The sequence below is a fragment of the Mugil cephalus genome, chromosome 1 (genome assembly GCF_022458985.1).
Source record: "Mugil cephalus isolate CIBA_MC_2020 chromosome 1, CIBA_Mcephalus_1.1, whole genome shotgun sequence".
NCBI classification, from domain to species: Eukaryota; Metazoa; Chordata; class Actinopteri; order Mugiliformes; family Mugilidae; genus Mugil; species Mugil cephalus.
The window spans coordinates 43962891-43982581 of record NC_061770.1 but is presented as its reverse complement, the minus strand read 5'-3'; the positions used below and the strand labels follow the sequence as shown (position 1 = coordinate 43982581).

General features: G+C 45.9%; 1 long non-coding RNA gene and 1 pseudogene across 1 annotated transcript; both read left to right on the top strand.

Moving 5' to 3' along the window:
- Positions 1–2122: 2122 nt before the first annotated feature.
- LOC124998817 lies at positions 2123–4680 on the top strand. Its single transcript, XR_007111101.1, has 3 exons — positions 2123–2236; positions 4338–4397; positions 4551–4680. It is a non-coding gene; the product is annotated as an uncharacterized LOC124998817 (long non-coding RNA).
- Positions 4681–6742: 2062 nt separating this feature from the next.
- Positions 6743–17185, top strand: LOC125010204 (annotated as a pseudogene).
- Positions 17186–19691: the final 2506 nt, after the last annotated feature.

Below are 19691 nucleotides of genomic sequence, written 5' to 3'. Positions count from 1 at the left end.
TTTAAAATAATTAAGTAAAGATTTCAAAGAGATTAAATCCAATGGACTAAATCCAATTATGGTGAAGCTTTTAGGAAAACTTCAGTAGTTTCACTGACCTCTGCTTGTTGAAAATGTCAAGTCTACTGCACATCTGAACACAACCAGGGTCACAGCTGGATGTGATGAGAGTTTCTCTTTGTTTCACATGTAAAAATGTCAGTCAATAATGCTGAAGTCTGCAAGTGTACTAACCGCACACACAGTTACTGTGACAGAGGACTCAGTTACTTGGAAATCTACTATGACAATGCGGCCTCAATATGTTATGATCCTGAGTCACTGTTAAGTTATTTCCTGTTTTATTTGGGTCGCTGATTTCATTGTTTGGAGGCTTGACATGACACGCTCCACATCTACTTTAGTATTTGTACCTTCGTTTTTCACTCGAGATTTTGCCTTACCTTGCTTGCTCTACATCACCCACCGGTTTTATGTCAAATTGCCAATCCTTGTAGGTTTCGCAGGTGTATGATCGACCAGTTATAGCAAACACACTTTTACTCTGGCAAGACTGAACACAGCAACAAGACACAAGTTAGTTACACTGCATCAGCAAGGTCTCTCCCTTAAATATTTCAAAGCAAACTGGTGTTTCAAGACGTGCTGTTCAAGCTCTATTGAAAAGGTACAAAGAAAAAAGCGTCTCGTAGACACAGTGGTTGGCCAAGGAAACTTGCAGTGCAACAGATGAAAAGCACAAACTGACGCTGTCTTGAAGGCAAAGGGCAAACGGTCACACCCAGTACTGATTTGATTTAAACTTCTCTTCTGTCCATTCACTGCATTTTGTTAATTGATGAAAATAAACAATTAACACTTTCATTTTTGAAAGCATTCTCAGTTTTCAGCATTTTTCATTCCTGCCGTAAACCTTTGTACAGTACTGTATTTATGGCAGTTATTAGGCTGTGCTCGTTTGTAAGTTGTTTACATGCAAGAGTTTCTTTACACTTTCAAGCACTACTATTATTTTATGTGTCGTTCACATGTTTTGCACATACAGGTGGTAGAGCTGTAGAGCCGTAGTGGTTAGGAAAGCGGCTTGAGCCCCAGGGTCCACAGCTAAGGGGACTTGGGAAAGCACCTTACCCCCAAATTGGATATTTTCAGAGTTCACACATGATAAATTGTTATGCCACTGAATATGTTACACCATGCAGGAAGCAAGACAAAAAACAACCTTCCTCACATTTCTAGGCAAGGCAAGGTATATTTAATTATATAGTGCATTTGACCCATGCACATAAAACTAATGATATAACACATAATAAGCAATAAAACAAAAGATAATGCAAACAACTGACCTCAACTTTGTCTCAAGAGATTGAAACTATGCAAATTAACGATTTAATTGCAATCCAGGTTCCAGTCCACTCTCCTGTCAACTACAATTACATCAGACCTGACTGATTGTGACAAGAAAAATAGAAAAGAATAACTCCTTAAGAGTTACTCAATAATCTATCAAAAAAAAAAAAAAAAAAGTACCACACTTACAGTTTACATGCTTGATTAAAACATTCTTACCCTGGACTTGCTCACAAAACTGCATGCAGTTCCGAGTGGCATATCAGAACGATTTGTGTATTATTGTACAGTGTCAGCATGTTCTTTGCTGACATTCGTGTTGCAAGCAAAAAATGACAGATATTCCCTATTTGTTAAATTAAAATACTGAGGTTGTTGTTTTGCAGTCACACAGATAAATATGAGGAAATGACGATTCTCGAGGTGAACTGATCAAACAATGCAGTTTTGTACTTATTAGAAAAGCATCATTTACTTGCATATTTATTCAGATAAGCCCAAATATTATATACAATACCAATTCAATATGTATTGAATGTATCTCGATTCAGTGTATCTCCTCTCCATTTACGTGATGGTATCTCCAGTTTGAATGTTGTTACTCACACCTGGAACTAGTTTTACAGGAAAATGAAGATAGTAGGGTCAAGAGAGTGACAGCTGATAAGACTGCATTCTAATGAAAGATCTCATCTTTCAGTCACGTCATTGGATTTATTGTATTCCAATATATAAGGCGAAAACAGATTTGGACCGTCACTTAAGCTGAGAGATTTACAGAAGGATAGATGTGACTATGTCTCAGTTAACATACTGAAATAATTTAAAACAGCGACATAAGTTAAAAGGGGAACCAATAACTTTTCTTCTTATAGCCTCATTTTGGGTAAGAGAAGAGTATTTTTCTGTTCAATCCTTGTATGTATGTGTATGTAGTTATTTATTATGCCATATACTTTCTTATTCATATCTGTACTAACATTGGGAAATACGTACATGCATTAGTGTTTTTGTTTTTTTTAGATTTCAGGTAAATATGTGATATGACAAGATTTATTTACTTTGTCTCGCTTATCCATATTTGACGTGACTAGGTAATCTATATATTTTTTATGATTTTTTACAAAAAATTCTATTTTTCGATTTCAGGTTTTTTTTCTTATTAATATTTTGGGTCTTTTGCCATTTGTTAATGCTCTATATTTGTTTTTTGTTGTAGTTTTATGTAAAGCATTGCACCTGTAAAACACACAGGCATAGCTGTTCTTTTCACTGGCATGGCAATGGGTCATGCAAACCAGCATGCATTTGGGTCAAAGACGTATAAGGATTTTAAAAGTGAAAAAAAATCTAAATCAGCTGCTATTAATAATAATAAAAGAACAACAGTACAACATCAAATCAATGTCTAAAAACCTACAGCTACTGAATTGATTAACATGTCCAGTCTCTCTAACAGAGGACATGTCCTGGGTAACAGAATACCTTTGTTATCCAGGAAGGACAAAACAACTATTTTTCCTTTATAATCGGGCACTAACTGGGTCTACTGTGTAAAACATTGGCTTAATCTTCAACATATCAATGTCATATTTCACATGAAATAGGTCATTTTAAAATTTAAAAAATTATAAATGTGTTATTAGCGTTATCCAGAAAGACACATCACGGTGGTACATCATGTACCACTGAGCGAAAAGGTCAAAATATCAACATTTTAAGAGAGATTTATTGACATTGTCATCTCTTTTGGGGGTCCTTCAGAATCTGTTGGCTGATACAACACCCTGTAACATGGCTGTCCAAATCCAACTATGGTCATATAGCCACTTTATGTGCGATACACAGGAAGGACATTTGAGAATCCAAAAATGGGGACAAAAGTATTTCTTGAATAAAAATGTAAATGAGCTTAGTGTTGTTACTTTATTTGTAGGTGTCATTACAAACACAAACAAAATTATGCCCCAGTGTATCATTAATGCCTTCATTAAGATTTTTGACATTATTAGCATAATTTTGTACTTAGATCTTTAGCCTGGACGTTATCTAGGAAGGACAGTTTTGTACTTTTGAGCTAAATAAGTCCTTAAATTTTCATTTCTTACAGTAAATACTCATATGAGCAAGTAAAGTGGGGAGAATTGAGAAACAAATTGTACTTTTTAATTTTTTTTATTTATTTTTACGATTATAAATATGCCTCGGACACCAGAATTGACATGTCTCGTCTTTGACCCATTTACAATACTTCAGATACAAACCCCACTCCGAATGAAGTTGGGAAGTTGTTTAAAGTGTAAATACAAACAGAATACAATTATTTGCATATCTTTTTCAACTCACATTCCATTGAATACATTACAAAGACAGGATATTTAATGTTCACACTTGATTTTCGGCAAATATTTACTCATGTTGAATTTGATGCCCACAACACGCTCCAGAAAAGCTGGGACAGCGGCATGTTTACCACTGTATTACATCAACTTTCCTAGCAACAACACTCAATAAGCTAGAGGACTAAGGACACTAATTGTTGAAGCTTTGTAGGTGTAGTTCTTGGGAATTATCTTCCTGAAATAGGCAGGGAGGAAGACATTGCTTGGATGGCAGCATATGTTGCTCCAAATCCTGTATGTACCTTTTCAACATTACTGGTGCCTTTACAGATGAACAAGTTACCCATGCCATCAGAGTTGCTGGATTTTGAACTGATAACAGTCTGGACTGTTCTTTTACTCTTGAGCTGAAGACCAATTTGCAATGTGAATTATCAGACCACAGCACATTATTCCAAACTGTGTCAGACCATCTCAGATGAGCTTGGACCCAGAAAAGTCATAAAATGTGTTATCAGAAAGTTATGATGAGTGAATTGTGCGCACTTGTAAACAAATTGCTATTTAAGAATATAGTTAAATGTTAAGATTAAAGATATTAGCTCTTTTAAGTTGCACATGTAAGAGCATTGTTTCATGTTATAGATTCGAAGGAAGACAGAATGGGTGTTGGATGGATGATAGCAATTATTCTGGTGGTAACAGGTGAGTAAAATGACTAATAAATGCCTTCATCCAACAGCACAAAAATATGTACTAAGCCACAAGACAAAATGCAGGATTAAAGTTGAAGTAGGTGATAGAGTTGTGCAATTTAATTGTCACTCTTCTCTTCTCGTTTTCTTATCTCACTGTCAGTAGTTGAGCCAATAACTACAGATACAACCACTGAACCACCTGCAACAACAACCACAACGACCACAGCACCAACTACAACAACAACGACAACAACGAACACAGCACCACCTACAACAACAACGACCACAGAGCCACCTACAACAACAACGACCACAGAGCCACCTACAACAACAACGACCACAGAACCACTTACAACAACAACGACCACAGAGCCACCTACAACAACAACAACCACTGAACCACCTACAACAACAACAACCACAACAACCACAGAGCCACCTACAACAACAACGACCACAGAGCCACCTACAACAACAACGACCACAGCACCACCTACAACAACAACGACCACTGAACCACCTACAACAACAACGACCACAGAACCACCTACAACAACGACCACAGCACCAACTACAACAACAACGACCACAGAACCACCTACAACAACAACCACCACAGCGCCACTTACAACAACAACCAAAGAGCCACCTACAACAAAAATGACCACAGAGCAACCTACAACAACGACCACAACAACCACAGAGCCACCTACAACAACAACGACCACAACGACCACAGAACCACCTACAACAACAACGACCACAGCACCAACTACAACAACAATGACCACAGAGCCACCTACAACAACAACGACCACAGCACCACCTACAACAACAACGACCACAGAACCAGCTGCAACAACAACGACCCTAACAACCACAGAACCACCTACAACGACCACAGCACCACCTACAACAACAACCGCCACAGAACCACCTACAACAACAACCACCACATCAACCACAGAACCACCTATAACAACAACGACCACAGAGCCACCTACAACAACAATGACCACAGCATCACCTACAACAACAACGACCACAGAACCACCTACAACAACAACAACCACAACGACCACAGAACCACCTACAACAACAACGACCACAGAACCACCTACAACAACAACGACCACAGAGCCACCTACAACAACAACAACCACAGAGCCACCTACAACAACAACGACCACAGAGCCACCTACAACAACAACGACCACAGAACCACCTACAACAACAACGACCACAACAAACACAGAACCACATACAACGAACACAGTGCCACCTACAACAACAACAACGACCACAGAACCACCTACAACAACAACGACCACAACAACCACAGAACCTCCTACAACAACAACGACCACAGAGCCACCTACAACAACAACAACCACAACAACCACAGAACCACCTACAACGACCACAGAACCACCTACAACAACAACCACCACAGAACCACCTACAAAAACAACAACCACAGAGCCACCTACAACAACAACGACCACAGAGCAACCTACAACAACAACAACCACAGAACCACCTTCAACAACAACGGCCACTGCGTCACCTACAACAACGACCACAGAACCACCTACAACAACAACGACCACAACAACCACAGAACCACCTACAACAACAACGACCACAGAGCCACCTACAACAACAACAACCACAGAACCCCCTACAACCACAACAACCACAACAACCACAGAACCACCTACAACGAACACAAAGCCACCTACAACAACAACGACCACAGAACCACCTACAACCACAACAACCACAGAACCACCTACAACGACCACAGAGCTAACTACAACAACAACGACCATAGAGCCACCTACAACAACAACAACGACAGAACCACCTACAACAACAACGACCACAGCACCACCTACAACAACAACGACCAAAGAACCACCTACAACAACGACCACAAAAACCACAGAACCTTCTACAACGACCACAGAGCCACCTACAACAATAACGACCACAGAACCAACTACAACCACAACAACCACAGAACCACCGACAACGACCACAGAGCTACCTACAACAACAACGACCACAGATCCACCTACAACAACAACGACCACAGAACCACCTACAACAACAACGACCACAGCACCACCTACAACAACAACGACTACAGAACCCCTTACAACAACAACGACCACAGTGCCGCCTACAACAACAACGACCACAGAACCACCTACAACAACGACCACAACAACCACAGAACCTTCTACAACGACCACAGAACCACCTACAACAACAACCACCACAGCGCCACCTACAACAACAACCACAGAGCCACCTACAACAACAACGACCACAGAACCACCTACAACCACAACGACCACAACAACCACAGAACCACCTACAACGACCACAGAGCCACCTACAACAACAACGACCACAGAACCATCTACAACCTCAACAACCACAGAACCACCTACAACGACCACAGAGCCACCTACAACAACAACGACCACAGAACCATCTACAACCTCAACAACCACAGAACCACCTACAACGACCACAGAGCCACCTACAACAACAACCACCACAGAGCCACCTACAACAACAACGACGACAGAAACACCTACAACAACAACGACCACAGCATCACCTACAACAACAACGACCATAGAACCCACTACAACAACAACGACCACAGAGCCACCTACAACAACAACGACCACAGAACCCCCTACAACCACAACAACCACAACAACCACACCACCAACTACCACAACCACAGCATCAACTACAACAACAGAAGTACCAACTACAACAACCACTGCACCAACTACAACCACATCACCAACAACCACAACGACCACAGCACCAACAACAACAACTACCACTACACCAACAACAACAACCACGACACCAACTACAACAACCACTGGACAAACAACAACAACCACAGCACCAACTACAACAACGACAGCACCAACTACAACAACCACGGCACCAACTACAACAACCACGGCACCAACTACAACAACCATGGCACCAACTACAACAACGACCACGGCACCAACTACAACAACCACATCACCAACAACAACAACCACGACACCAGCAACCACAATGACCACACCACCAACTACAATGACCACAGCACCAACGACAACAACGACCACAGCACCAACTACGACAACCACAGCACCAACAACAACGAAAGCACCAACTACAACAACCACGGCACCAACAACAACCACAGCACCAACTACAACAACGACAGCACCAACTACAACAACCACTGGACAAACAACAACGACCACAGCACCAACTACAACACTAAGCACCAACTACAACAAAACACACCAACTACAACAAGGACAGCACCTACTACAACGACCACAGCACCAACTACAACAACTACAGCACCAACTACAACAACGACCACACCACCAACTACCACAACCACAGCACCAACTACAACAACAGTAGTACCAACTACAACAACCACGGCACCAACTACAACAACCACGGGACCAACAACGACAACCACTGGACCAACTACAACAACCACGCACACAACAACAACACACACAACAACCAAACGACCACACACAAACTACAACAACCACCGACCAACACAACAACACGGCACCACAATCAACGACACAGCACAACACAACAACGACCACAGCACCAACTACAACAACCACGGGACCAACTACGACAACGACAGTACCAACAACAACAACGACAGCACCAACAACAACAACGACAGCACCAACAACAACAACCACGGCACCAACTACAACAACCACTGCACCAACTACAACAACTACAGCACCAACTACAACAACAACAGCACCTACTACAACAACCACTGCACCAACAACTACAACAACCACAGCACCAACTACAACAACCACGGCACCAACAACAACCAGAGCACCAACGACAACGACCACAGCACCAACTACAACAACCACGGGACCAACTACGACAACCACAGTACCAACAACAACAACGACACACCCAACTACAACAACCACGGCACCAACTACAAACAACAACCACGGCACCAACTACAACAACCACGGCACCAACTACAACAACGACAGCACCAACTACAACAACAACGGCACCAACTACAACAACCACTGCACAACAACAACAACAAACAGCCACAGCCCAACGACAACAACGACCACAGCACCAAACTACAACAACCACGGGACCAACTACGACAACCACAGCACCAACAACAACAACGACAGCACCAACTACAACAACCACAGCACCAACTACAACAACACCACAGCAACAACAACAACCACGACACCAACAACCACAATGACCACACCACCAACTACAACGACCACAGCACCAACGACAACAACGACCACAGCACCAACTACGACAACCACAGTACCAACAACAACAACGACAGCACCAACAACAACAACGACAGCACCAACAACAACAACGACCGCACCAACTACAACAACCACGGCACCAACTACAACAACGACAGCACCAACTACAACAACAACAGCACCAACTACAACAACCACTGCACCAACAACTACAACAACCACAGCACCAACTACAACAACACGGCACCAACAACAACCACAGCACAACTACAACGACCACAGCACCAACTACAACAACCACGGGACCAACTACGACAACCACAGTACCAACAACAACAACGACAGCACCAACTACAACAACCACGGCACCAACTACAACAACAACCACGGCACCAACTACAACAACCACGGCACCAACTACAACAACGACAGCACCAACTACAACAACAACGGCACCAACTACAACAACCACTGCACCAACAACAACAACAGCCACAGCACCAACGACAACAACGACCACAGCACCAACTACAACAACCACGGGACCAACTACGACAACCACAGCACCAACAACAACAACGAAAGCACCAACTACAACAACCACGGCACCAACTACAACAACGACCACAGCACCAACAACAACAACCACGACACCAACAACCACAATGACCACACCACCAACTACAACGACCACAGCACCAACGACAACAACGACCACAGCACCAACTACGACAACCACAGTACCAACAACAACAACGACAGCACCAACAACAACAACGACCGCACCAACTACAACAACCACAGCACCAACTACAACAACCACAGCACCAACTACAACAACCACTGCACCAACAACAACAACAGCCACAGCACCAACGACAACAACGACCACAGCACCAACTACAACAACCACGGGACCAACTACGACAACCACAGCACCAACAACAACAACGACAGCACCAACTACAACAACCACAGCACCAACTACAACAACCACAGCACCAACTACCACAACCACAACAAAACCAACAACACAGCACCAACAACAAACAACACACAGCACCAACAACAACAACGACAACCACAACTACAGACAACCCACGACGCCACCAACTAACAACGACAGCACCAACTACAACAACAACAGCACCAACTACAACAACCACTGCACCAACAACTACAGACAACCACAGCACCAACACAACAACCACGCAACAACAACGACCACAGCACCAACAACAACGACCACAGCACCAACTACACAACAGGACCAACTACCGACAACCACAGTACCAACAACACACGACGCACCAACTACAACAACACACGCACCAACTACAACAACAACCACGCACCAACTACAACAACCACGGCACCAACTACAACAACGACAGCACCAACTACAACAACAACAGCACCAACTACAACAACCACTGCACCAACAACAACAACAGCCACAGCACCAACTACAACAACGACCACAGCACCAACTACAACAACCACGGGACCAACTACTACAACCACAGCACCAACAACAACAACGACAGCACCAACTACAACAACCACGGCACCAACTACAACAACGACCACAGACCAACAACAACAACCACGGACAACACCAACATACCACACACAACTACAACGCAACCAACTACAACAACCACGGCACCACCTACAACAACCACTGCACCAACAACAACAACAGCCACAGCACCAACGACAACAACGACCGCACCAACTACACACAACCACGGCACCAACTACACAACCACAGCACCAACAACAACAACACTGCACACCAACTACAACAACCACGCACCAACTACAACAACGACCACAGCACCAACAACAACAACCACACCACCACCTACAACAACTACGACATCACAACCAACAACAACCACGGCACCACCTACAACAACGACCACAGCACCACACAGACAAGCAACACCACAGCGACCAACTACGACAACCACGTACCAACAACAACAACGACAGCACCAACAACACAACGACAGCAACCAACAACAACAACAACGACCGCACCAACTACAACAACCACAGGCACCAACTACAACAACACGACACCACAACTACAACAACAACAGCACCAACTACAACAACCACTGCACCAACAACAACAACAACCACAGCACCAACTACAACAACCACGGCACCAACAACACACCACAGCACCAACTACAACGACCACAGCACCAACTACAACAACCACGGGACCAACACGACAACCACAGCACCAACAACAACAACCACAGCACCACCTACAACTACAACCACGGCAACATCTACAACAACAACCACGGCACCACCTACAACTACAACCACGGCACCACCTACAACAACCACAGCACCAACTATAACAACAACGGCACCAAACTCACACAACAACCACTGCACCAACAACAACAACAGCCACAGCACAACGACAACAACGACCACAGCACCAACTACAACAACCACGGGACCAACTACGACAACCACAGCACCAAACAACAACAACGACAGCACCAACTACAACAACCACGGCCACCAACTACAACAACGACCACAGCACAACAACAACAACAACCACGACACCAACAACCACAATGACCACACCACAACTACAACGACCACAGCACCAACTACGACAACACAGACCACGTACCAACTACAACAACCACAGCACCAACAACAACAACGACAGCACCAACAACAACAACGACCAGCACCAACTAACAACAACGCACAGCACCAACTACAACAAACCACAGCACCAACTACAACAACCACGGACCAACTACACAACCACAGCACCAACACAACAACGACAGCACCAACTACAACAACCACGGCACCAAACACACAACACCACAGCACCAAAACTACAACGACCACAGACACCAACACCAACAATCGACCACACACCAACTACAACGACCACAGCACCAACGACAACAACGACCACAGCACCAACTACACAACCACAGACCAACAACACACAACCGACAGCACCAACAACAACAACGACGCACCAACAACAACAACGACAGCACCAACTACAACAACCACGGCACCAACTAACAACAACCACGCACCAACTACAACAACCACGCACCAACCACAACGACCACAGCACCAACTACAACAACCACGGTACCAACTACAACAACCACGGCACCACCAACTACAACGACCACAGCACCAACGACAACAACGACCACAGCACCAACTACAACAACCACGGGACCAACTACGACAACCACAGTACCAACAACAACAACGACAGCACCAACAACAACAACACGGCACCAACTACAACAACACGGCACCACACACAACAAACAACAACCACGCACCAACTACAACAAACCACGACACCAACTACAACAACGCACAGCACAACACAACAACCACGGCACCAACTACAACAACACACGACAGCCCAACAACAACAACGCACAGCACCAACACAACAACGACCACACCAACACAACAACAGACAACTACACAACGACGCACCAACTACGACAACCACAGACCAACTACAACAACCACTGCACCAAACTACAACAACCACAGCACCAACTACAACAACACACAGCACCAACTACAACACCACGCACCAACACCACAAACGACCACAGCACCAACTACAACAACCACTGGACCAACTACGACAACCACAGCACCAACAACAACAACGACAGCACCAACTACAACAACCACGGCACCAACTACAACAACGACAGCACCAACTACAACAACCACGGCACCAACTACAACAACGACAGCACCAACTACAACAACAACGGCACCAACTACAACAACCACTGCACCAACAACAACAACAGCCACAGCACCAACGACAACAACGACCACAGCACCAACTACAACAACCACGGGACCAACTACGACAACCACAGCACCAACAACAACAACGACAGCACCAACTACAACAACCACGGCACCAACTACAACAACGACCACAGCACCAACTACAACAACAACAGCCACCACAACCACAAACCACACCACCAACTACAACACACCACGCACCAACACTACAAACAACCACAGCACCAATACAAACAACACACACGCACCAACAACAACAACACAGCACCAACTACAACAACCACGCACCAACTACAACAACCACAGCACCAACTACAACAACCACAGCACCAACTACAACAACCACGCACCAACAACAACAACACCACAGCACCAACGACAACAACGACCACAGCACCAACTACAACAACCACGGCACCAACTACGACAACCACAGCACCAACAACAACAACGACAGCACCAACAACAGCAACGACAGCACCAACTACAACAACCACGGCACCAACTACAACAACCACTGCACCAACAACAACAACACCACAGCACCAACACAACAACGACACGCACCAACTAACAAACAACACGGACCGCACCAACTACAACAACCACAGCACCAACTACAACAACAACAGCAGCACCAACTACAACAACCACGGCACACAAACACTACAACAAACCACGCACCAACAACTACAACAACCACAGCACCAACTACAACACCAATGCACCACAACAACCACACACCAAACTACAACGACCACAGCACCAACTACAACAACCACGGACCAACTACGACAACCACAGTACCAACAACAACAACGACAGCACCAACTACAACAACCACGGCACAACAACACAACAACCACGGCACCAACTACAACAACGACAGCACCAACTACAACAACAACAGCACCCACTACAACAACCACTGCACCAACAACTACAACAACCACAGCACCAACTACAACAGCCACAGCACCAACGACAACAACGACCACAGCACCAACTACAACAACCACGGGACCAACTACGACAACCACAGCACCAACAACAACAACGACAGCACCAACTACAACAACCACGGCACCAACTACAACAACGACCACAGCACCAACATCAACAACCACGACACCAACAACCACAATGACCACACCACCAACTACAACGACCACAGCACCAACGACAACAGACCACAGCACCAACTACACAACCACAGTACCAACAACAACAACGACAGCACCAACAACAACAACGACAGCACCAACAACAACAACGACCGCACCAACTACAACAACCACAGCACCAACTACAACAACCACAGCACCAACTACAACAACCACTGCACCAACAACTACAACAACACAGCACCAACTAACACAACAACCCACAGCACCAACTACAACAACCACGGCACCAACTACAACAACCACAGCACCAACTACAACGACCACAGCACCAACTACAACAACCACGGACCAACTACACAACGACCACAGCACCAACACAACAACGACAGCACCAACTACAACAACCACGGCACCAACTACACAACAACCACGCACCAACAACAACAACACAGCACCAACTACAACAACCACAGCACCAACTACAACAACCACGGGCACCAACTACAACAACCACTGCACCAACAACAACAACAGCCACAGCACCAACGACAACAACGACCACAGCACCAACTACAACAACCACGGGACCAACTACGACAACCACAGCACCAACAACAACAACGACAGCACCAACTACAACAACCACGGCACCAACTACAACAACGACCACAGCACCAACAACAACAACCACGACACCAACAACCACAATGACCACACCACCAACTACAACGACCACAGCACCAACGACAACAACGCACGCACCAACACACAACCACGTACAACAAAGACAACGACAGCACCAACAACAACAACGACAGCACCAACAACAACAACGACCGCACCAACTACAACAACCACGGCACCAACTACAACAACGACAGCACCAACTACAACAACAACAGCACCAACTACAACAACCACTGCACCAACAACTACAACAACCACAGCACCAACTACAACAACCACAGCACCAACTACAACAACCACGGCACCAACAACAACCACAGCACCAACTACAACGACCACAGCACCAACTACAACAACACGGCACCATACTACGAAACCACAGTACCAACGAACAACAACCACAGCACCAACTACAACAACCACGGGACCAACTACGACAACCACAGTACCAACAACAACAACGACAGCACCAACAACAGCAACGACAGCACCAACTACAACAACCACGGCACCAACTACAACAACCACTGCACCAACAACAACAACAGCCACAGCACCAACGACAACAACGACCACAGCACCAACTACAACAACCACGGGACCAACTACGACAACCACAGCACCAACAACAACAACGACAGCACCAACTACAACAACCACGGCACCAACTACAACAACGACCACAGCACCAACAACAACAACCACGACACCAACAACCACAATGACCACACCACCAACTACAACGACCACAGCACCAACGACAACAACCACAGTACCAACAACAACAACGACAGCACCAACAACAACAACGACAGCACCAACAACAACAACGACCGCACCAACTACAACAACCACGGCACCAACTACAACAACGACAGCACCAACTACAACAACAACAGCACCAACTACAACAACCACTGCACCAACAACTACAACAACCACAGCACCAACTACAACAACCACGGCACCAACTACAACGACCACAGCACCAACTACAACGACCACAGCACCAACTACAACAACCACTGGACCAACTACGACAACCACAGTACCAACAACAACAACGACAGCACCAACTACAACAACCACGGCACCAACTACAACAACAACCACGGCACCAACTACAACAACCACGGCACCAACTACAACAACGACAGCACCAACTACAACAACAACGGCACCAACTACAACAACCACTGCACCAACAACAACAACAGCCACAGCACCAACGACAACAACGACCACAGCACCAACTACAACAACACGGGACCAACTACGACAACCACAGCACCAACAACAACGACCACAGCACCAACAACAACAACCACGGCACCACCTACAACAACGACCACAGCACCAACAACAACAACCACAGCACCAACAACACAATGACCACACCACCAACTACAACGACACAGCACAACGACAACAACCACAGTACCACAACAAAACAACACGACACACACAACAACAACAACACACAGCACCAACGACAACAACGACCACGCACCAACTACAACAACCACGGCACCAACTACAACAACCACAGCACCAAACACTACAACAACACAGCACCAACTACAAACAACCACTGCACACAACAACTACAACAACCACGGGACCAACTACGACAACCACAGCACCAACAACAACAACGACAGCACCAACTACAACGACCACAGCACCAACGACAACAACGACCACAGCACCAACTACGACAACCACAGTACCAACAACAACAACGACAGCACCAACTACAACAACCACGGCACCAACTACAACAACGACAGCACCAACTACAACAACAACAGCACCAACTACAACAACGACAGCACAACTACACACACGCACCAACTACAACAACCACTGCACAACAACAACAACAACCACAGCACCAACGACAACAACACCACAGCACCAACTACAACAACCACGGCACCAACTACGACAACCACAGCACCAACAACAAACAACCACAGCCACCAACTACAACAACACGCACCACACAACCACAATGCACCACACACAACAACGACCACAGCACCAACTACAACAACGACCACAGCACCAACTACGACAACCACAGTACCAACAACAACAACGACAGCACCAACAACAACAACGACAGCACCAACTAACAACAACCACGCACCAACTACAACAACCAGGCACCAACACAACAACGACCACAGCACCAACACAACAACAACCAACAGCACCAACTACAACAACCAGCAAACAACTACAACAACCACAGCACCAACTACAACAACCACAGCACCAACTACAACAACCACTGCACCAACAACAACCACAGCACCAACTACAACGACCACAGCACCAACTACAACAACGACAGCACCTACTACAACGACCACAGCACCAACACAACAACGACCACAGCACCAACTACAACAACCACGGGATCAACTACGACAACCACAGTACCAACAACAACAACGACAGCACCAACAACAACAACGACCACACCAACTACAACAACCACGGCACCAACTACAACAACGACAGCACAAACTACAACAACAACAGCACCAACTACAACAACCACTGCACCAACAACTACAACAACCACAGCACCAACTACAACAACCACAGCACCAACTACAACAACCACGGCACCAACTACAACAACCACAGCACCAACTACAACGACCACAGCACCAACTACAACAACGACAGCACCAACTACAACAACCACAGCACCAACTACAACAACCACAGCACCAACTACAACAACAACAGCACCAACTACAACAACCACAGCACCAACTACGACAACCACAGCACCAACAACAACACGCACCAACTACAACAACCACAGCACCAACTACAACGAACCACAGCACCAAACACAACAACGACAGCACCTACTACAAACGACCACAGCACCAACGACACAGCACCAACTACAACAGACCAGCACCAACTACGACAACCACAGTACCAACCAACAACAACGACACGCACCAACTACAACAACCACGGCACCAACTACAACAACGACAGCACCAACTAAAACCACGGCAACAACTACACAACGACAGCACCAACTACAACAACACGCACCAACCTACAACAACCACTGCACCAAACAACAACACAGCACCAATACAACAAACCATGCACCAACTACAACAACACGGGCACCAACTACAAACAACCACAAGCACCAACTACAACGACCACAGCACCAACTACAACAACGACAGCACCTACTACAACGACCACAGCACCAACTACAACAACTACACCACCAACTACAACAACAACCACACCACCAACTACAACAACCACAGCACCACACAACACACGCACCAACAACAACAACGACAGCACCAACTACAACAACCACGGCACCAACTACAACAACCACGGGACCAACACAACAACGACACACAAAAAACAACACGCACCAACTACAACAACGACCACAGCACCAACACAACAACCACGACCACCAACTAACAACAGACCACAGCACCAACTACAACACCACAGCACCAACTACAACAACACCACAGCACCAACAACGACCACAGCACCAACAACAACAACCACAGCACCAACAACAACAACACACGCACCAACTACAACAACACAGGCACCAACTACAACAACGACAGCACCAACTACAACAACACTGCACCAACTACAACAACCACGCACCACAACTACGACAACCACTGGACCAACTACAACAACCACGGCATCAACAACAACCACATCACCAACAACCACAACGACCACAGCACCAACTACAACAACCACGGACAACTACGACAACACAGTCACCAACAACAACAACGACACACCAACTACAACAACCACGGGCACCAACTACAACAACACGGCACCACTACAACAACCACGGCACAACACATACAACAAACACAGCACCAACTACAACAACAAAGGCACCAACTACAACAACCACTGCACCAACAACAACAACGCCACAGCACAACGACAACAACACAGCACCAACTACAACAACCACGATGGACCAACTAGACAACCACAGCCCAAAACTACAACGACAGCACCAACTACAACACAACACGCACCAACTACACAACGACCACAGCACCAACACAACAACACGCACCAACTAACAACAAACCAGCACCACCAACTACAACACCACAGCACCAACGACAACAACACCACGAGCACCAACTACGACAACCACGTACCAACAACAACAACGACAGCACCAACTACAACAACACAGCACCAACAACAACAACGACAGCACCAACTACAACAATCACGGCACCAACTACAACAACACGCACCAAACAACAACAACAACAGCACCAACTACAACAAACCACGCACCAAACTACAACAACCACAGCACCAACTACAACAACCACAGCACCAACTACAACAACCACGGCACCAACTACAACAACGACCACAGCACCAACTACAACGACCACAGCACCAACTACAACAACGACAGCACCTACTACAACGACCACAGCACCAACGACAACAACGACCACAGCACCAACTACAACAACCACGGACACTACGCACCACATACAACAAACAACAGCACCAACAACAGCAACGACAGCACCAACTACAACAACCACGGCACCAACTACAACAACCACTGCACCAACAACAACAACGACCACACCAACAACTACAACAACCACAGCACCAACTACAACAACCACTGCACCAACAACAACCACAGCACCAACTACAACGACCACAGCACCAACTACAACAACGACAGCACCTACTACAACGACCACAGCACCAACGACCACAGCACCAACTACAACAACCATGGGACCAACTACGACAACCACAGTACCAACAACAACAACAACGACAGCACCAACTACAACAACCACGGCACCAACTACAACAACAACCACGGCACCAACTACAACAACCACGGCAACAACTACCACAACGACAGCACCAACTACAACAACAACGGCACCAACTACAACAACCACTGCACCAACAACAACAAACCACAGCACCAATGACAACAACGACCACAGCACCAACTACAACAACCACGGGACCAACTACGACGACCACAGCACCAACTACAACAACGACAGCACCTACTACAACGACCACAGCACCAACTACAACAACGACAGCACCTACTACAACGACCACAGCACCAACTACAACAACTACACCACCAACTACAACAACAACCACACCACCAACTACAACAACGACAGCACCTACTACAACGACCACAGCACCAACAACAACAACCACGGCACC